General features: G+C 48.4%; 1 protein-coding gene across 4 annotated transcripts in view; it reads right to left on the minus strand.

The window, feature by feature from the left end:
* Positions 1 to 21950, minus strand: part of LOC138452948 (zinc finger protein 84-like) — a 156121-nt gene that overhangs the window by 56598 nt on the left and 77573 nt on the right. The window contains exon 1 of one of the 4 annotated variants that reach the window (XM_069605317.1): positions 3066 to 3189. The exons of the other annotated variants lie outside the window; for them this stretch is intronic. The gene's annotated coding sequence lies outside the window, so the exon portion shown is untranslated. Of the gene's footprint in view, positions 1 to 3065; positions 3190 to 21950 lie in introns of those variants that run through there. 4 annotated transcript variants of the gene reach the window in all.

The raw sequence follows: 21950 nt of genomic DNA on the forward strand, positions 1-21950 counted from the left end.
ATGTTGCCTCATCAGGGCCCGTTTACTTTTAGGCTGAGTGGAAGGAGACAGTTGGAGCAGTATTTTGGGCAAAAGGGAGGAATACAAAGATGTCGAACCCCAGCTGTTGGAGGGCCACGGCATTGCTACAAATACGCCCCATCACTATTGGGGATATGAATGTAACTAGTGCCCAATTCACAACACTTTCAATGGAAAGCTATTGTAGTTTGTGTATGTCCTTTGCTAAAATGGTGCAGAGGTCTGGGATCAGGTGAAGTAACTCCAGCAGCCAAGTACGATTCAGGAAGGGGCTATGGGCTGTAGGCTTTGTCTCAACAAAATAAAAATCAGTGAACCAGGTGGAGCCCGAATTATGCACCCTGGTGACAAGGGGCTTAAGTCTCAACGTTTCCAGCCGAGCCAACCAGTCGTCTCTCTTTGGGCCTCCTTTTGTTTTTCGTCTGGGAATTCGCCACCAAGATGTTGGGTCCATTAGTTGTGCGTCCTTTGTTGCCCTCAGATTATTTTGGGTTCCCCTAGAGGTAAGCTTCTGGCAATTGCAGGAAAGAATAGATGGCATAAAAGGGTTGCCAGCGACTCTGAGATTTACAGGGAGGGCGTACTGTAGATGGAATCGCAGTGTTCGGGTTAAGTACCGACATATGACCTAAAGATTTGGCTCGGTCAGATAATGGTGAGGATTGAATGCCACTTCCGACTCAAGGGGGCTGAGGGGGACTAAGAGCCCTGATCTCGATTGGGGTTCAGATGCCTGGGGAGTCTGGCCAAGCCACCTACCCAACTGGCCCTGTAAGCGGACCCGCCTCACCTCGCCATTTCCCACAGCCTTCGTCACAGTCTTGGTCCTTTCCTTTGATATGGTGACATGAGTGGACCCCATTTTTATTTTGCTACTTAGACTTCCGATTCTCTCTTGGAGTGCCCCTGTTAGGGGCCACTCTGCATTTACACCGTTTGGATCTCTGAGAGGGAGAAGGGCTAGGGGAGATGTTGAGAAGTGAAATTCTGGCACAGATTGCCTCCAAGGCCACACTCTCCGAGTCCGCCACCACGTAAGCCGTATCTTGCTGAAGCCCCTCCCACTGAGGGATGACATTAACTGCGCAGCACCCATGCTTGCCATCCCGAGTGTCAAATTGGGCTCAGTAAACTCAGGAGTCACTGTATTGGTACCAGTGGGAAGAGGGAGCTGCTCCGCCTGCTGGATAGCCATAACAGAGTGATCTGCGCTTATCCCTGAATCATGTCGCTCACATTGGCTATGACTTCCTTTAAAAAGGTGTTGCTCCATCGCCATCTTTGAACTTAGCATAAATAATGCATCCATTTTTTATTCCAGTACCCCTATCAAAGCCTGAGCAGGGGTGCCAGAATTATATGAACCATGCAGCGGCAGGACTTCCACTGCCAGCGATTCTTCCTCAAAGTCACTACACAAGGACTTAGGAGGTAATTAATAGATATTCCAGGTCAGGCGATCGAGATTTGAGGGGAGAATGTTATCATATACAAAGTCCGGCGCAGCCATCGAAATTCCTGCCTACTCCATGGCAGAGCTTTTAAAGGGAGCCATTGTTGTCAATTGAAACGTTGGTGCCTTTTCCAGTAAGTGCTTCGAAAGTGGAGCCTTCTTGGACAGCTGGATTGGTGGACTGTGCCTTTTCAAAAAATGCCTTTATTTTCAGTCAGAGCTTGTCCATTGTAAGCCTTGCTTGGTTTGTTTTCCTTCTTCTATTTGCAGCTTGTAACATGCTTTTTATTGCATTGAGAACGCTGGTCTTTTTCCCCTAAGTCTGGTGTCGCTGCTTAGCGTGGCTCGCTGAGGGACTTTTGCACACATTTGACTTGTCTGAATGACCCGTTGGTGTGAGGAAAATGTGGGCTGCTTGTCAGAGAAAACACAATAGCGTGTGCAGCTTTGACGTGTTATGTTATTTGGCATTGATATAGCGCTCTATATATCATTGGTATGACCTCAAAGCGCCTGTGGGTTGAACGCCCTCGGGGACCGTAGTTCAGGTCATTCGAGAGAGTAGGGAATCATAGAGTGCTTGGGTGCACTCAATATGTGAGCAGCTGATGCAATTGCCTGATGGTAGCTGCATCCTAACATTAGGTGTGGTGATATTGAGATCAGTTGAATGTGTGCAGTCTGGAGGGTGGTCTCTTCTGGCGGCATTAGGCCTGTGTAGGTCGCTTACCTGTGCAGCGGGGCCGGTTTTTCGTGGGGTAACTGTTCGATGTAACTTCACAAAGTAGCAGAGGAGTATTTGGGCCGATTGCTTGATGCCGCGTGGAATGCGGTCGGTGGCGCCATGTTCATATGCAAGTACGCGGAGTGGGAGAAAATAAGAAAGGTACAAAAGAGGCAGCGGGTGGGGGAGTGGAAAGGCCCCAAATGGCAAGCACAGTCCACCGCCCCACTTTATTTTCCCTGCCCTACTTCCTCAATACCATTCACTTGTCGGCCGAATAAAATATCCGCACTCACCACTTCGGTGCGTAGAAGGTCCCGGTCTAAAAAAGGTTGTTCAGATCAGTTCAGGAATGCCAGATGCCAAACGCTCCACCATCTGCACGACGCGCCATGTCCTGCCTTTTGAGTGTTCAAAATATTAAAAGGCCCAGCAGCCATAGAATGAAGGTGCAGTGGCAGCGTCCAAATCAGCAGGGCTCCTCACCAGAAACTCTGCATGCCCTCCCCCACCCACACCTGAGAGACTCCAAGTACCAGAATGCACTGCGGCATATTTCTCTGAGCCCCCAGCAAGGCTGGGCTGAGGCAGGCCCTGTCCCGGGATCAGGCCAGATATCTGGACAGGGCACGAGCCCATTGCCCAGACTGTACACAGGGGACCTCATTCTAACGTGATAGAACTATTTCCCCCAGATGGGAATGAGAGCCACCTCATGCTCGGCCAGAGCAAGGCCTCCTGCGGTATAAAGAGCGGGAAAGGTGAACAGCTGAGTCCCCGGCGGGGGATCGAACCGGGGACCCGCAGGTTCCACACACATCACGAGCGGTGACTCGCTGAGCTACCCGAGCCCGTGCGTTTATTTACCTGGTAGCCCCGCGAGCCCTGGGGCCCCTCTGTCCCTCTGGCGGTGTCGCAGCTTCGGCTTTTTTGTATTTCGGGTCCTGCGTAGATACGCCTTCCTTCTCTGAGCATGCGCAGATGCACCAAGTGTACGTAGCACGCATGCGCACATCTGCTGTTGTGAAATGGTAAAAGTAGCGGCACTATGTTGGCGCATGCGCAGCGCAGCTCTATTAACACCCCGTGACTGATTGGCTCAAATCTAGCAATAAACAGGAACGGGCAGATCTGAGAAGACCCTGTGAAGCCAGCCCTACTGTGACAAGTCCACACAGACCAAGACAAATTATAACCCAAAACTAAATACTCAATCTGAGTCATGGAGCAATGAGGCTCAAGCCTCAGTATCCAACAATGACTGCTGATGGATAAAATCTATCACCAAGAAGAAGACAGAGGGGAGAAGACCCTGTGAAGCCAGCCCTACTGTGACAAGTCCACACAGAGCAAGACAAATTATAACCCAAAACTAAATACTCAATCTGAGTCATGGAGCAATGAGGCTCAAGCCTTGGTATCCAACAATCACTATCAGCAAGAAGAAGACAGAGGGGAGAAGACCCTGGAAAGCCAGCCCTACTGTGACAAGTCCACACAGACCAAGACAAATTCTAACCCACGACTAAATACTCAATCTGAGTCATGGAGCAATGAGGCTCAAGCCTTGGTATCCAACAATCACTATCAGCAAGAAGAAGACAGAGGGGAGAAGACCCTGGGAAGCCAGCCCTACTGTGACAAGTCCACACAGACCAAGACAAATTCTAACCCACGACTAAATACTCAATCTGAGTCATGGAGCAATGAGGCTCAAGCCTTGGTATCCAACAATCACTATCAGCAAGAAGAAGACAGAGGGGAGAAGACCCTGGGAAGCCAGCCCTACTGTGACAAGTCCACACAGACCAAGACAAATTCTAACCCAAAACTAAATACTCAACCCGAGAAGATGGAGTAATGAGGCTCAAGCCTTGGTATCCAACAATCACTGCTGATGGATAAAATCTATCAGCAAGAAGAAGACAGAGGGGAGAAGACCCTGGGAAGCCAGCCCTACTGTGACAAGTCCACACGGACCAAGACAAATTATAACCCAAGACTAAATACTCAATCTGATAAAATGGAGCAATGAGGCTCAAGCCTCGGTATCCAACAATCACTGCTGATGGATAAAATCTATCAGCAAGAAGAAGACAGAGGGGAGAAGACCCTGGGAAGCCAGCCCTACTGTGACAAGTCCACACAGACCAAGACAAATTCTAACCCACGACTAAATACTCAATCTGAGTCATGGAGCAATGAGGCTCAAGCCTCAGTATCCAACAATGACTGCTGATGGATAAAATCTATCACCAAGAAGAAGACAGAGGGGAGAAGACCCTGTGAAGCCAGCCCTACTGTGACAAGTCCACACAGACCAAGACAAATTCTAACCCACGACTAAATACTCAATCTGAGTCATGGAGCAATGAGGCTCAAGCCTTGGTATCCAACAATCACTATCAGCAAGAAGAAGACAGAGGGGAGAAGACCCTGGGAAGCCAGCCCTACTGTGACAAGTCCACACAGACCAAGACAAATTCTAACCCACGACTAAATACTCAATCTGAGTCATGGAGCAATGAGGCTCAAGCCTTGGTATCCAACAATCACTATCAGCAAGAAGAAGACAGAGGGGCGAAGACCCTGGGAAGCCAGCCCTACTGTGACAAGTCCACACAGACCAAGACAAATTCTAACCCAAAACTAAATACTCAACCCGAGAAGATGGAGTAATGAGGCTCAAGCCTTGGTATCCAACAATCACTGCTGATGGATAAAATCTATCAGCAAGAAGAAGACAGAGGGGAGAAGACCCTGGGAAGCCAGCCCTACTGTGACAAGTCCACACGGACCAAGACAAATTATAACCCAAGACTAAATACTCAATCTGATAAAATGGAGCAATGAGGCTCAAGCCTCGGTATCCAACAATCACTGCTGATGGATAAAATCTATCAGCAAGAAGAAGACAGAGGGGAGAAGACCCTGGGAAGCCAGCCCTACTGTGACAAGTCCACACAGACCAAGACAAATTCTAACCCACGACTAAATACTCAATCTGAGTCATGGAGCAATGAGGCTCAAGCCTCAGTATCCAACAATGACTGCTGATGGATAAAATCTATCACCAAGAAGAAGACAGAGGGGAGAAGACCCTGTGAAGCCAGCCCTACTGTGACAAGTCTACACAGACCAAGACAAAGTCTAACCCAAAACTAAATACTCAACCCGAGAAGATGGAGCAATGAGGCTCAAGCCTCAGTATCCAACAATCACTGCTGATGGATAAAATCTATCAGCAAGAAGACAGAGGGGAGAAGACCCTGTGAAGCCAGCCCTACTGTGACAAGTCCACACAGACCAAGACAAAGTCTAACCCAAAACTAAATACTCAACCCGAGAAGATGGAGCAATGATGCTCAAGCCTCAGTATCCAACAATCACTGCTGATGGATAAAATCTATCAGCAAGAAGACAGAGGGGAGAAGACCCTGGGAAACCAGCCCTACTGTGACAAGTCCACACGGACCAAGACAAATTCTAACCCACGACTAAATACTCAACCCGAGAAGATGGAGCAATGAGGCTCAAGCCTCAGTATCCAACAATCACTGCTGATGGATAAAATCTATCACCAAGAAGAAGACAGAGGGGAGAAGACCCTGGGAAACAAGCCCTACTGTGACAAGTCCACACGGACCAAGACAAATTCTAACCCACGACTAAATACTCAAGCCGAGAAGATGGAGCAATGAGGCTCAAGCCTCGGTATCCAACAATCACTGCTGATGGATAAAATCTATCAGCAAGAAGACAGAGGGGAGAAGAGCCTGGGAAACTAGCCCTACTCTGACAAGTCTACACGGACCAAGACAAATTATAACCCAAGACTAAATACTCAATCTGAGAAGATGGAGCAATGAGGCTCAAGCCTCGGTATCCAACAATCACTATCAGCAAGAAGAAGACAGAGGGGAGAAGACCCTGGTTGAAGCCAGCCCTACTCTGACAAATCCACCCAGACCAAGACAAATTATAACCCAAGACTAAATACTCAATCTGAGAAGATGGAGCAATGAGGCTCAAGCCTCGGTATCCAACAATCACTGCTGATGGATAAAATCTATCAGCAAGAAGACAGAGGGGAGAAGAGACTGGGAAACTAGCCCTACTCTGACAAGTCTACACGGACCAAGACAAATTATAACCCACGACTAAATACTCAACCCGAGAAGATGGAGTAATGAGGCTCAAGCCTCGGTATCCAACAATCACTGCTGATGGATAAAAACTATCAGCAAGAAGAAGACAGAGGGGAGAAGACCTTGGGAAACTAGCCCTACTGTGACAAGTACACACAGAACAAGACAAATTATATCCCACGAGTAGATCCTCAATCTGAGAAGATGGAGCAATGAGGATCAAGCCTCGGTATCCAACAATCACTGCTGATGGATAAAATCTATCAGCAAGAAGAAGACAGACAGGAGTGAGATACTGATATATGGGCACTCTGGGTGGTTGGACACTGTCCATCACAGACCATCCATCACTAGCGCATAGACCCGCTTAGCTGCGGCGGCCTGGGCAGGCAATATAGTGCGGAAGATGAGTTTTACGTGAGAGGGAGTGCTCCGTTCACCAGTGCCTAGATCTTAGGGTGGGCGCCTCTTAACTACATTCTGGACAAAGCATCGCATTTACGGAGCAAATTCTAAGCAATAGAAACAACACAAAAGTACATTTAATATTACACAAGGAAGCAAGTATGCAGCGGACACATCAATTCTGTTAGGGCCTGGCCGTGTTTAACTGTAAAACAAGTATTGCCAAAAGCCAATCGTTTTTACGTTTGCACTTTATTACAATAGGGAAGGAATGACAGCACCAGTGGGTGAGAGAAGCACTGTGGGCGGATGAAAAAGAAATAAATGGAAACACAATAGATGAAAGCTAGGCCATCGACACTGCACAGGATCATTGTACAACATTTGAAGGATTGACAGCATAATGGTTGGCAGACAGACTGTTAGAGTGGGAAGCAACAACAATGCGATTTGGGGAGGAGCGACGGCACAAGGTGGGAAAGCGCAAGGGGAGGACGAGGGGTATCACAAGTGGGAGCAATAGCACAAGGGGATAAAGCAGCAATAGTCCAAGTGGGAAAGAGCAAAAGCGCAAGATAGGGAAGAGGGACAGCACGATGGGGGAGTGAAATCTGTTGGTTGTATGTATAACTGCAGCCTTTGGTCGTAGTTGTCCTATATTGTAGGTATGATCTCAAAGTTATTTCTTACAATGACACCTGTGTAATGTCAGTGGTACTGCAACTCTCCAATGAACTACAACTTACAGAGGTCCTCACAACTTATTTTATTGCAGATGTGCAGTACCACTGAAAACATACAGATGTACTCATAAGAAATACCATTGAGATTGGAGAAGTGCAGTTCCATTGACAACATACAATGTCGTCATTGGAAATCACATTGGGATTTCGTATTACAACATTTATATGTTGTCAGTGGTACTGCGGCTCTCCAAAAAAGAATTGCTTGTACGGTAACAGTATACAGAACAAAAACCTACATACAGCCCAATGGGGCAAAGAAAGTAGCCCAAATATAGACCAACTCCTGCCTGTGAAAAGAAAGATCACTGCGCGCCCCAACTATGAAAGTGACACAGACACGTGACATGGTACAGGACTCCTGATTGGGAGAAAATTAGTTAAAGCAAGCCACTATTGGATTACATCAGTGTAATGAATGAGAAATAACAGTGTGTCGGCTGGTCATGCCACAGCATTTTCAATTGTCATGCCAACCACAAAGTTACGTTTCCATCACCCATTTACACTCTCTCTTCTCTGTAGCAAGGGTTTTGGCGATATTTTGGTGGCTATGCCACCAAAATGTGCCAAAACCAAAACGGTTGTATGGTACAAACTTTCCTCATCTTGCACAGCAGGCAGACAATTTTACTGGATGTTAGGCAAAATCCTGTGCACTTCCCTTAGGGAACACTGCAAAAAGATGAAGGGGCTCATTACACGGATGGCGGTAAGGGTTTACTGGTACCGGTATTTTACCGGTACCAGTAAATCCTTACCGCCTTACTACGAGGTCCCTTTGCGGGTTGGGGAATTTAACGCCTGCTTCTTGCAGGTGGTAAAAACCAACCCACAAAGGGACCAGGGAGCTAATTACGGTACCGCAATTTGCGGTACCGTAATTAGCGCCTTCCCCATTCCCATAGAGCCCTATGGGGCAAAAATGGGAATGGGGAAGGGCAATGGTGGAAGGGGGAATTACCGCCCCGCCAACCTTGGAATAGGGCGGTAATTCCCCTTTCCACCAAGGCGGTGCCAGTATTTTACCGGCATGAACCATGGCGCCAATAACGCCATGGTTCACCGCCATCCGTGTAATGAGGCCCTAATACTACAGGACTAAGCAGTAAACCCAATTGGTAGCAGTCTGCACCACCCAGATTTACCTGGTAGCTGTGGCTGAGCAATCAGACTTCTCTCGAGAAGAGTAGGGCAGTATGCAGAGTATACACAATAGGGCCAAAACACAGTAGAACAAACAAACACTGACCAGAGCTTGTATAATAAGTATAGAGTTATTTATTTAAAACACACTTTCAGGCATATACCAGCACTCCAAATCAAAAGCAAGTTAAAACACAGTCATGGAAAATATACACACTTCCCTTGATAACTATCAGACAAGTCAGGGTTAAAGCACACTATTTGGTAAGACAGAAGTGACCGCTTAACGTAGATGGCACTCCAATAGTTTAGGTTAAAAAAGGAGAGAAAAGGCAAAGCATAGAATAAAACAGTTACCAACACTTTTAAGAGTTCAGAGCAAGGGGAGAAAGGCAGGTTATACTGTAGAGCCAAAGTTCATAGGCCAGGCCCACTTTAAATGGAGCAAAGCGAAATGTGCCCAGGATCACACGGTTTAAAGTGCACTGAAAGTCTTTGCAGTGTGTTCAAAAGAGGTTGGGGCGAGTCAAAAGATATAGTTAGAAGGCCTGGAGCCAACCCAGTTTAGAAGCAAAGGATTTAAGGGTCACCTTTAGCAATCTGTAGAAAGGGAGGACAGGTAGGACACAGTACCTTGTAGAGAAAGGAAGCTCCAGCGGGGGCAGTCGTTCCTGGCAGTGGTTGAAGTTCAGGTTTCCGACCAGGGGAAGAGAAGATCTCATCGAGGAGGAAACTTGGAGTCGTTGCACTGCACAGGGATGAAACCAGCCCCGGAGTTCCGATTAAAAGGTGCAGTCCTTTTATTTGCGGTCAAAGTGGTGAGCTTAGCCATCCGGCCGCCGGGGTGCTTGGCACGGGCGATTCGACCAAGTAACGTCTTTGGAAACGAAAAAGGGCAACTGGTTGGTCCTACCAGCTCAAAGGGAGAAGACTCTCCAGCAGAAGATCTTCTCTTGTCGTCGGGAAAGTGGTGAGGTAGCTGCAGCAGGGCTTCTGTCAGGCTTCGGGTCGATGGCCCCTCTAGTATTCGTCTCTTCCTCCCCCTCCTCCTCACCTGTGTGGTCGATGCTGTCTGGACTGATGGATCTCTGGGTCCAGTAGTCTTTTCCTCTCTTTGTAGGTCGACCGCGTCTCCCACGAGACAAAGCCACAGCGGAGGCCAGGTAAAGACACCCCGCTGGGACTCCAGTCCCGGGAGGGACAACTAGGGGAAAAAGCCGCAAGCGGCAGAAAAAACCCCTGCTGCAGGCACCGGAGTCCTGATGGAAGCTGAGCTCCGTGGGAAGTTGCTCGAGAGGAAATACCGGCTACAGGATGCGAAGCCGACCGGGAGAGGAGAGAGGTAAGCAATGCTGGGCAAGGCGCCAAGGGGCACAGAAGGAGGAAGGGAAGCAGAGTACAAGAGAGAAAACCAGAAAAGAGGAGGCTGAGCAGAACTAGAGAGAAGGAGAGCGTTCACAACAGCGGCAGCGAAGAGAACAGCTGACGGAAAGGGTTGCAATGCGAAGTGCTGAAAGAAGGCGGGGCCTAAATAGGAAGCATGAGCCAAGGGAAAAGACTAGACCGCGCTATGCGCTCGGCTATGGTAAACCCGGGTCCTTGGCCAGAGACGCCAGGAAGAAACGCGGCGCGTGACAGTATGCCCCCCCATACTGAGATCCCCCGGGCTTCCCTGGATGCCCCCTATGAAACCTCCGGAGGAGGATGGGGGCGTGGATATGAGAGACAGGCTCCCAGGAGTCTTCAGCACTGGAGTAACTCTTCCAATGGACAAGGTATTCTAAGCGACCCCTGTGATACCTGGAATCTCGAATGCTTGAGACCTCATATTCCTTGTTAATGTTCCCGGGTACAGGAACGGGAGAGGTACGGCCAACCCGGGAATTATCCGCACTCCTCAATAAGGAGGCATGAAAAACAGGGTGAACCCGCTTCAAGGAAGGAGGTAAGTTAAGGCGAAAGGTCACTGGGTTTATTCTGGCTGCGATAGAAAAGGGGCCCAAGAACCGTGGAGATAGTTTGGAGGGGCGAGACCAGCGTGGGAGGAATTTGGTGGAAAGCCACACTTTGGAGCCCACCTTCCAATCGGGGACATCCCGACGGTGCCTATGAGCTTGTTTTTTGTACCCCTGGAGACTCTCAGATAAGCTTAATGAAGCTGTTCTCTGGGCTTCCTTCAGCCGAGACAACACATCTTCCACGTGTGGCAGTGAGGAGTGGACAGGCGAGCGAGGGATTATAGAACGAGGGTGATAACCATAGGAACAGAAGAAAGGCGACATCTTAATGGCCGAATGCTTGGAATTATTATATGCAAATTCGGCTGTGGGCAGCAAAGCCACCCAATTATCTTGTTTCGCATTGATATAAGACCGCAGATATTGTTCCAGAGTCGAATTTAGCCTCTGTTTGCCGGTTCGTCTGCGGGTGGTAACCTGATGACAAAGCCCTCTCGATGCCTAGATTTTTACATAAGGACTTCCAGAACCGGGACACAAATTGGCTCCCGCGGTCCGACACTATCTTGTCCGGGAGACCGTGAAGACGAAAAATGTCCCTGACGAAAACCTGAGCCATGGTTTCTGCAGTGGGCAGGCCCGAGAGTGGTGAAAAATAAGCCATTTTGGTGAAAGTCTATATTAACAAGGATGCAGGAACAGCCTTGTGAGAGCAGTAGATCCACAATAAAGTCAGTTGAAATATGGCTCCAGGGATGAGTAGGCACTTCTTCCTGTTGCAATAGGCCCACCGGTTTTTGAGTACAACATTTGCTTTGTTTATAAATGGCGCAGGTCTGAACGAATCGCCTGACATCCTTAATAAGATGGGGCCAGTAGAAAGTCCTTTGGACTAGCTCCAGAGTGTTAGTTTGCCCCCTGTGTCCGGCTGTTTCGTGATCATGGCACCACGAAAGGACCTTGTTTTGAAGTTCCTTAGAAGGTATCCACAGCTGGTGTCCCTTAAACATCAAACCATCCCTCTTGATTAGGCCAAACGGTTCTTGGTGACCAACTGTTGCTTCCTTGACTTGCTGCAAGAAAGAAGAAAGTGTGCTCACGATCTTGTTTCTAGGAAACATCTTCTCCAGAGAGCCGGTGAGATGCTTAGAGCCGTACGTCTTCCTGGAGAGGGCATCAGCCAATGTGTTTTGACTTCCAGGTATGTAAGTAATTAGAAAATCATATTGAGAAAAGAAATGTGCCCAACGGGCATGTCTGGAGTTAATACGATCCATAGATTGTAGCACCTGTAGGTTTTTGTGATCGGTTCTTATGATAAAAGGATAGGTGTTACCTTGGAGCAGATGTCTCCATTCCTCACATGCCTTTTTCATAGCTAATAGTTCTTTCTCTATAACAGAATAGTTGCGCTGACTCTCGGTAAGCGTCTTTGACAGATAGGCCACCGGATGTTCTACGCCTTGGTGATCTTGAAGAAGAACTGCCCCTATGGCGGCGGACGAAGCAGCGGTTTCTAGAATAAATTGCTTAGTCTGATCAGGCTGCCGTAGAATCGGTGCTTGGCAGAACTGCTCCTTGAGACGACGAAAACTATCCTCAGCCTTTGAATTCCAAGTGAACGGTCCGGAGGATTTCTTCAACAGGCTGGTAATGGGTAAAACAGTGTTCGAAAAACTTGCTATGAACCGCCGGTAAAAGTTGGCTAGTCCCAAGAATCTCTGTACTTCCTTTACTGAGGTAGGGGCCGGCCAGTGAAGGATGGCATCTACCTTGCTCTTATCCATCTGTATCCCATGAGGTGACAGAATAAATCCCAGATAGGGAACAGAAGAGACCCCAAAAAGGCATTTCTCTCTCTTAGCCAAAATATGGTTACATTTGAGTCGAGTCAGCACTTCGGTAAGATGTTTGGTATGGTCAAGCAAGTTATTGGAAAAGACCAAGATATCGTCGAGATACACAACCACTGAAATAAACAAGAGGTCGGAGAACATGCGGTCCATAAATCTTTGGAAGACAGCCGGTGCATTTACAAGCCCAAATGGCATTACATGGTATTCGAAGAGGCCAAAAGGTGTTCTGAATGCAGTCTTCCATTCGTCCCCCTTCTTAATGCGGAGAAGGTGGTAGGCGTTCCGTAGGTCTAATTTGGAGAATATTGTAGCACCTTGGACGGCAGCTAGTATATCTGGGATCAGAGGCATGGGGTAGCGGTCCTTCTTAGTTACTTTATTTAGACCTCTGTAGTCGATACACGGTCGCAGATCCATGGAACCCCTCTTGGGAATAAAAAACAGTGGGGCTCCAGCACGTGATTTAGACGGCCAGATGAGACTGTTACAAAGATTGTCATCCAAATATTTCCTCAAGACATCCTTCTCCTTCACCGATAGCGCAAACATCTTACCGAAGGGTACCAAAGCATTAGGTGTCAAGTCTATGGGACAATCTTCAGGTCTGTGGGGGGGTAACTCCAAAGGAGAAGAGTCAGCAAAGACTGCATCGAAATCCTCCAGGATCTGCGAAATTGTATGGACTCCAACTGTAGCAGCAGGCTTACTAGAATACGTCCTCACTGTTTGGTAATTGACGCCCTGCAATCACTGTCTTTGGCAGTAGGTAGAGGAGAAATCTAGACGGTTGGAGGCCCAATCAATGTAGGGATTATGCTGGCAGAGCCAAGGAATACCCAAAATGAGAGGGACATGAGCTGCTCGAATGATGTCAAATGTTATACTCTCAGAGTGTTGGTGGATGGTGAGCAATAATGGTTCTGTAGATTGGGTAATAAGGCCAGAGCTCAGGGGTTTGCCGTCCACGCCCTCCACCTTCTGACCCTCCAGTCGGTCTATGCGCTTAGCTCCCACTTGATTAACCCATAGAGTGTCAGCAAAGTTTCTGGCGGCTCCACAGTCCAGGAGAGCCAAAGCCTCAATCTGGTTCTCCCCGATGGTAATTTGTACAGTGATGACCATGAGGCGAGAATCTTGGGAGGAGTCAGATGATCCGATTGACATGGTAACATAGGGACTATACAGCACCCCTCGACATCCCGTCCCTTCTAGGATCAAGGGTGTTCGTTTTCCGACTGTTTGGAAGATAATTCAGGACAATTCCTCACAGAGTGTCGGTCTGATCCACAATAAGCACATAGGCCTTGCTCCCTCCTTTTCTTCCTTTCTTCGGGAGTAAGAGAGCGTCGTGTAGCACCTATCTGCATAGGTTCTTCAGTTTGTTTGGATGAAGTAGGAGGAGGAGGGGGTCCCCCAGGGAAGAAAGATCGGCTTCGTCGTTTCTCTTGTCTTCTTTCAATCATACGAAATTCAATCTGAAGGGCAGCTGTCATTAAAGCAGCTAGTGATTCGGGGCGAGGAGAGCGGGCCAATTCGTCTTTGAGATCTTCTCTAAGACCTCGTCGGAACAAAATTATCTGAGACTGTTCCGACCAGCCAGTCTCCAAGGCCAGCCTTTTAAACATTGAAATATATGACTGCACGTCAGAGGATCCCTGTGGAACATCCAGCAGGTCTTCCCCTGCTGACATGGCAACTTCAGGCCTTTCAAAAGTACTCTTGAGAAGTCCCAAAAAGGCCCCATAGTCCTGTAGCACAGGATCAGAACTGGTTACCAGAGGAGTGGCCCAGACTAGGGCATTACCTGACATATTAGAAATCATAAAGCCGACCTTGGCCTGGTCGGAGGTATAGGAGCGGGGCCTGAAAGTAAAATATACTGTGCAGGCGTCTAGAAACTCTCTCAGCCTTTTCGGTGAGCCCTCGAACTTGCCCGAAGAGAGAGCCATGGGAGGCAGATCTATGGAAGGTGGCTCCCGGGAGGCTATCAGCTGTTTCATAAGGGTGTTCTCGGCTTTCATATTTTGCATCTCCAATGAGAGATTCTGGACCACTGCCACCAGTTCCTGTACCTGCTCAGGGGTGGCCATTGTAGATTGTGGGCGTTGCAAACTGTCAGGCTTCGGGTTGATGGCCCCTGTAGTATTCGTCTCTTCCTCCCCCTCCTCCTCACCTGTGTGGTCGCTGCAGTCTGGACTGATGGATCTCCGGGCCCAGTAGTCTTTTCCTCTCTTTGTAGGTCGACCGCGTCTCCCACGAGACGAAGCCACAGCGGAGGCCAGGTAAAGACAACCCGCTGGGACTCCAGTCCCGGGAGGGACAACTAGGGGAAAAAGCCGCAAGCGGCAGAAAAAACCCCTGCTGCAGGCACCGGAGTCCTGATGGAAGCTGAGCTCCGTGGGAAGTTGCTCGAGAGGAAATACCGGCTACAGGATGCAAAGCCGACCGGGAGAGGAGAGAGGTAAGCAATGCTGGGCAAGGCGCCAAGGGGAACGGAAGGAGGAAGGGAAGCAGAGTACAAGAGAGAAAACCAGAAAAGAGGAGGCTGAGCAGAACTAGAGAGAAGGAGAGCGTTCACAACAGCGGCAGCGAAGAGAACAGCTGACGGAAAGGGTTGCGAAGCGCTGAAAGAAGGCAGGGCCTAAATAGGAAGCATGAGCCAAGGGAAAAGACTAGACCGCGCTATGCGCTCGGCTATGGTAAACCCGGGTCCTTGGCCAGAGACGCCATGAAGGAACGCGGCGAGTGACAGCTTCACCGGTGGTGTCGTCGGGTTGCAGGTGGCTCAGCTTCTTCCCTCTTCAGATTCTTAGGTCCTGTGGCGACGTCTGAAGTTCCAGTCCCAAAGGCCCTGCTTTTATGCAGAAAAACCCCCATTCATCAGCCTAGCTGTCAATCACACATGCTAAGTGGTGAGCCGGGCGGCTCACCACTGGGCCAATCAGAGTAGAGTGCGACTTGGGTTGCCGAGGCCACGCAGTCCAGGGTGCCTATTCCCCCCATCCACCCCTCCTGTGGAACCCAGACAGAGTGGCACTGTTTGGAGGGCTTCTGTGGAGAAGCCCGCCAAAAAGTGGAACAAAGGGCTCGACCTTGGTCAGAGTTACAGAGACGAACACAAACGCCATTTTAGGTTTGAGTTCTGGCAAAAAGACCCAACCGGTGATTTAATATTAAATAAACTGGCGGTATCTTTAACATTGCACCAAAAAGTGGTGCGTTTAAAATCAATGGGAAAATCCCATAGAGAATATTCTGGTCGAATATTTCGCGTGGTAACCACTGCCACCAGCCAGAAACTCGACGAGGGGGGACAGGACAGTGCCCCCTCGAAAAACAGACCCAGGGGCAATCGAATTACCCCTTACCAGTACTTCCACAATATGATGGTTTGTACTGGTTCTGTTCACATTTGTGGACTAGTAAAGCCAATGGTGACTTTACATGCCCTGCGAGACAGTAGTCAGTCCCAGGGTATGGAGTCTATGTTTGGGGGTCACTGTGACACCCCGGTGGTACTGCACTGAGGGTGCTGTGTACCACACATACAGAAAAACAGATGATACCCTATGGAGTAAAAAGAAACTCCATAGCCCATAAGCACATAGCAAGTCAAAGACATACCTCAAATCATGCCTAAGAGTGGGAGTAAAAGAGTCTCACTCTTAGCAGGAGAAAAAAACAAACCCCAAAAATCCAGCAAAGCTGCTGGGGAACTCACTAGGTTTGGGAAATTTGCTTTTTAAGAGAATTCTCCCTAACACTCGCCCCCGCCCCCCAGACAAAGGGACAGAATCCACTCCTGGATGAGTCTCATACCTCTAGTTGGTTACAAACATCCTAGAGAGACCATCAGCATTTTGGTGGTGACAAAATCCCATAGAGAATATTCCGGTGGAATATTTCGCGTGGTAACCACTGCCACCAGCCAGAAACTCGACGAGGGGGGACGGGACAGTGCCCCCTCGAAAACAGACCCAGGGGCAATCAAATTACCCCTTACCAGTACTTCCACAATATGATGGTTTGTACTGGTTCTGTTCACATTTGTGGACTAGTAAAGCCAATGGTGACTTTACATGCCCTGCGAGACAGTAGTCAGTCCCAAGGTATGGAGTCTATGTTTGGGGGTCACTGTGACACCCCGGTGGTACTGCACTGAGGGTGCTGTGTACCACACATACAGAAAAACAGATGATACCCTATGGAGTAAAAAGAAACCCCATAGCCCATAAGCACTTAGCAAGTCAAAGACATACCTCAAATCATGGCTAAGAGTGGGAGTAAAAGAGTCTCACTCTTAGCAGGAGAAAAAAACAAACCCCAAAAATCCAGCAAAGCTGCTGGGGAACTCACTAGGTTTGGGAAATTTGCTTTTTAAGAGAATTCTCCCTAACACTCGCCCCCGCCCCCCAAACAAAGGGACAGAATCCACTCCTGGATGAGTCTCATACCTCTAGTTGGTTACAAACATCCTAGAGAGACCATCAGCATTTTGGTGGTGACAAAATCCCATAGAGAATATTCCGGTGGAATATTACGCGTGGTAACCACTGCCACCAGCCAGAAACTCGACGAGGGGGGACGGGACAGTGCCCCCTCGAAAACAGACCCAGGGGCAATCAAATTACCCCTTACCAGTACTTCCACAATATGATGGTTTGTACTGGTTCTGTTCACATTTGTGGACTAGTAAAGCCAATGGTGACATTACATGCCCTGCGAGACAGTAGTCAGTCCCAAGGTATGGAGTCTATGTTTGGGGGTCACTGTGACACCCCGGTGGTACTGCACTGAGGGTGCTGTGTACCACACATACAGAAAAACAGATGATACCCTATGGAGTAAAAAGAAACCCCATAGCCCATAAGCACATAGCAAGTCAAAGACATACCTCAAATCATGCCTAAGAGTGGGAGTAAAAGAGTCTCACTCTTAGCAGGAGAAAAAAACAAACCCCAAAAATCCAGCAAAGCTGCTGGGGAACTCACTAGGTTTGGGAAATTTGCTTTTTAAGAGAATTCTCCCTAACACTCGCCCCCGCCCCCCAGACAAAGGGACAGGAGGATTGAATCCACTCCTGGATGAGTCTCATACCTCTAGTTGGTTACAAACATCCTAGAGAGACCATCAGAATTTTGGTGGTGACACCCTGACCTGTGCTCAATGGTGAAATCAAACCCTTGAAGGCAGATTGACCATCTCAATAGTTTTGGGTTTTCCCCTTTCATTTGCATTAACCATCTCAAGGGTTGGTGGTCAGTCTGAATAACAAAAGTAAAACCATACAAGTATGGCCTAAACCTCTTCAGAGCCCACACAATAGCAAAACACTCTCTTTCAAGCATATCATAGTGTGGTGTCGGTATGACATCATTTGTGCGATTACGTCATTACGCTTCATTGCTGCACGGAGGTCTTTCTTTCGTTGTAAAGGATACGTGTTCATGAAGTGCTTGAAACTAGCCAATACTTTGTGGCCCATGTTTTGGTCTTCCAAGGCAACCTTAGTACATTATGCACTCAGATGTCATAAAACACGTATTCTAAAATAAATGTGTAGATTATTGTGGGGCCGGAGGCGGTCTTATAGGTAGTTGCAGAGCAGGGCCCTGTGAGGCTGTGGGACACAGACTGGGTGCCAGAGCCCATTGGATGACGGTAACATCCTGGATTGTGGGTGCCTGGGCTGGACCCAGGGCACAAGGCTGGTCTAGATCAGCAGGGACGCAGGATCATGATCACACAGTGTGGGCCTGCAGGCCAGGGCCGCAGGACCAATGTCACATGGTGTAGGCCTGCAGGCCCAGAATGAGAGACGGAGACAGCACGGTTATGTCTGCAAGCGTTCTGCTGCACATGCCTGCAGGGGCTCCTTTTATTAGCTTGGGCCATGGCACAGTCATTACATAGATGATCAATCTTATATTCTCACAAATTTAAAGAACAATTTCAAAACGTACAAAAAAACGTCAATACAATCTGGGAAGACTACAAGCCTGCTACATTTGTCATTATGAGATCCATGTTGGTTACACATTTTGGACAGTTGATATAGCACCCCTTTCAAATCTGACTGCTCATTATTGAATTTATTAAGGGTGCTTCCCATTACCTCTATAAGATCTTTGGATCACTCCAAGCTGTGTAGTAGTTTCAAATGGATGTGCTTCATCAAACATTGAATACAACTCATGGACTCAATGGGAATGGGGAGGACGGATGGACCGGCACTGTGTGCAACAGTGCACGTGCATCCGTCAAGGTCTGCGAGCGGGTGGCTTTCCTCCCGCCAGTTCGGACCTGGAAGGGGGGGAAAGGCACCCGCTCGCAGAACTCATAGTTTGCCGGTCAGGAAACAACAGTACCAGCAAGCTTACCGGTACCATTGTTGCCGGACCGGAAAACTCATAATGAGGCCCGATGTATAATTAACACTGCGCTCTGCAGGGCAACACAGGTCACCAATAGAACATGCAAGCATTTTGTGGCTGATGTTGATGTAGCCTATCCCTCGAGAAAAAACAAAAGGGCTCTCAAAATAATATATGCCAGCATTGCACCACTATCAAGCAGGTTCTACCCAACCCTGATAATGCCTTCTGCACCCCTTTTGGTCCATAAAAAGCAATGAGGCTGTTTGCAACAATACATTCTATTATCACCCCTTTAAAAACACATGTTCATGCTGTTAGTGCCCAGAAAAAGACTGTCTCGACAATGTATGCCAAAATCAAATATGTAGTCTGTCTCAGTATATGCCTGTGCTGTATCCAGCTCTCTCAGTGCTCACAAACTGTACCTTTGCCCCGGACACGCACACACTAACACACACCAACACAGTCACTCATACATGAATGCAGACATTTCCTTTTTAGGAATACCTTTTTTCTTTGTTATGAGCCTAAAAGCCAGAAATGGTTTATTATTTCACAGCTGACATAGGAAAACCTGAGAACTTATTAAACTGTCCTTCGCGTCTTAATAAGTTCAAGACTTAGACACCATCCGAGTAGCCTTTGTGATAAACTCATCGGCTTGCAGTCCTCATTTCACAAAGGAATGCATCATGCACACAACATTTGTACATCAAACAGCATTGAAGGCGTGCTTGTTATGAGCTGGTAACCTCATTCAACCGTCCACGCTCTCACCAATGATATGCGGAGCCATGGTTGATGTCAACCTTCTTTATTCACTTACATATCCCAACTGTCCCTCTCCCTCCCGTGTCCCTCCCCTTCTGACCTCTTTCCGCTCTGGTGTGTTTCTTCCCTTTAAGGGGCTGCGTCCCTTTATTCATATACAACACCTCCCCCGTGCTTAACATGAAAGCCGGGGTCATATTTGTTCAATGAGTCTCACCGGTCTCCTCACTGTCCTGTGGGGTCTGCCTGGAGACTCTTTGGGTTCACCAATTGCTTCAACCGGGGGGTTCGCGTCTTCTTCATGCCCTGGGTCCTCAATGACCACTTCTGATGTCTCTTGATCGTCGAGATACAATCTTTTGAAGAATGACGCATTCCGAGTTATCTCCCCTGGTTCTCCTGTCTCTGTTATCATGGGTCCTTTTACAGCCGTGATGATCCGAGGTTCCGGGTCATATCGGGTGTCCGTTTCCCTCCTCTGGTTTTTTCGCACTAGGACTGTTTGTCCTACTTCGAGCTGGGGGTCTTTTGCATTCCTCTTTTTGTCGGCCCACTCTTTGGCTTTCCTTTTCTTCACGGCATCTCATTCCCTTATGGCTGCGTCTTCTTCTGGTATGTAGTTGTCCCACTGGGGGATGTGCGTTCGGGGTCGGTATCTCACCATTAGTTCTGCTGGCATTTTCCCCGTCGCATCGTGCGGTATGTTTCTGTAACTTCTGAGCATGCCGCAGATGGCCTGTGATTAAGATACTTGCTCAGCTAGGGTTTTCTATCTGGTTAGTTGTATAGTGGCCATGAACCATTCCACCATTCCATTGGCTTGGGGCCAGAGTGGTGTGACCTTCTGGTGATGGAAACCGAGATGGTCTGCTAGTTTGGCGAATTCGTGTCCTTGGAACGGAGACCCGTTGTCTGTCTTGACGATGTTGGGGATGGCCCATTCACTGAAGAGTTCATCTATGATGGGTGCTGTTTCACGGAATGATGTCGACGGTGTTTGTTTGATGAAAGGAAATCTTGAGAATTCGTCGAAGACTACGAGCAGGTATCCACCTTCTTCCAGGGGTCCCTAAAAGTCCATTGCAACCTTTTGCCAGGGCCTCTCTGGAAGTATTGTAAGGGGCTCGGGATGATTTCTTTGCTGCTAGTTGGCAGGGTCTGCAGTGTGCCAGCATGTCTTCTACTATGGTATCCATGTAGGGGAACCAGATGTGGTTTCTTAGGATCTTTTTTGTATTGTCAATCCCTCTGTGGCCTTTGTGAGCTATTGCTACTAGTGTAGCTACTAGTGTCTTCCGTAGGTCTTTTGGAGCCACTAGCCTGTTTCCTCATAGCAGTATGTCTTGGTTGGTGGCCACCAGTTCCGAGTGTATTTTGGTCAGGTGGTCTAGGTCTTTCTTGTCCGCCCCCACCCCCCTGTTTCTTCTTTCCTGGGATTCCCACCATTTGTTGGAGCGGGTAAGACATATGGCGGCTTTGATTGTCGCGTCGACTTTGCTTCGGTCTGCAAAGATTGCTGTTGAGATTGTTGGTGGCATGGTGTTGGAGGATAGGTATGAGATGTATTCTTCGGCCTCATGAGCTAGGGAGACATCATTTCTCATCAGTGGGTGTCTTGACAGGCAGTCTGCAGGGTTGGCTTCTCCTCCAGGCTTGTGGATCACATAATCATATTCTTGTAACCTTATCCCCCAGCGCTCTATTCGGGGAGGCATTTTTGTCTTGGGGTTGCCAAATAGCGAGAGGAGCGCTTGATGGTCCCTTACTAGGGTGAACTGTGACAATCGTGCGTTGTCCTTGGTGTCTGTTTGGGCTAGGATGGCTCCTAGGCCGACTGGACTGGCATCAACTGTGATGACGGTCTACCACTCCGGGTGGAAGTATGCTAGCTGGCGATGGTTGGCGAGGCTTTCTTTGATGTTTGAGAATACCGTCTGGCACTGTGAGTCCCAGTGGAATGGCTTGTCCTTCTTGAGGAGGGCTCGGAGTGGGTCGGTAATTGTGGCGTAGTTTTGGAGGTAACGTGCACAATATCCTGCCATCCCTAGGAACGAGCGTAGTTCCGCAGTTGTTGTGGGAGCTTGAATGTCAGTGATCGCTTTTATCTTGTCTGGGTCAGCTCTTATGCCTTTGTTTGAGAATATATGCCCAAAGAATCTGAGGCTGGTTTTATTGATGTCGCGCTCGGACTTTGCAGACTGCCATGAGTGTCCTGTCATGTTGTTCTTGATCCTTCCCGAAGATCAGGATGTCATCGCTATAGTTTAGGGCATTCACCTCGGATGATATTAGGCGTCTGATTGTCTCTTGAAAGATTTCTGCGGCGGAAGATATGCCGAAGTTGATCC

This window comes from Ambystoma mexicanum, chromosome 4p (genome assembly GCF_040938575.1).
Source record: "Ambystoma mexicanum isolate Mex_15411 chromosome 4p, UKY_AmexF1_1, whole genome shotgun sequence".
Classification (NCBI taxonomy): Eukaryota; Metazoa; Chordata; class Amphibia; order Caudata; family Ambystomatidae; genus Ambystoma; species Ambystoma mexicanum.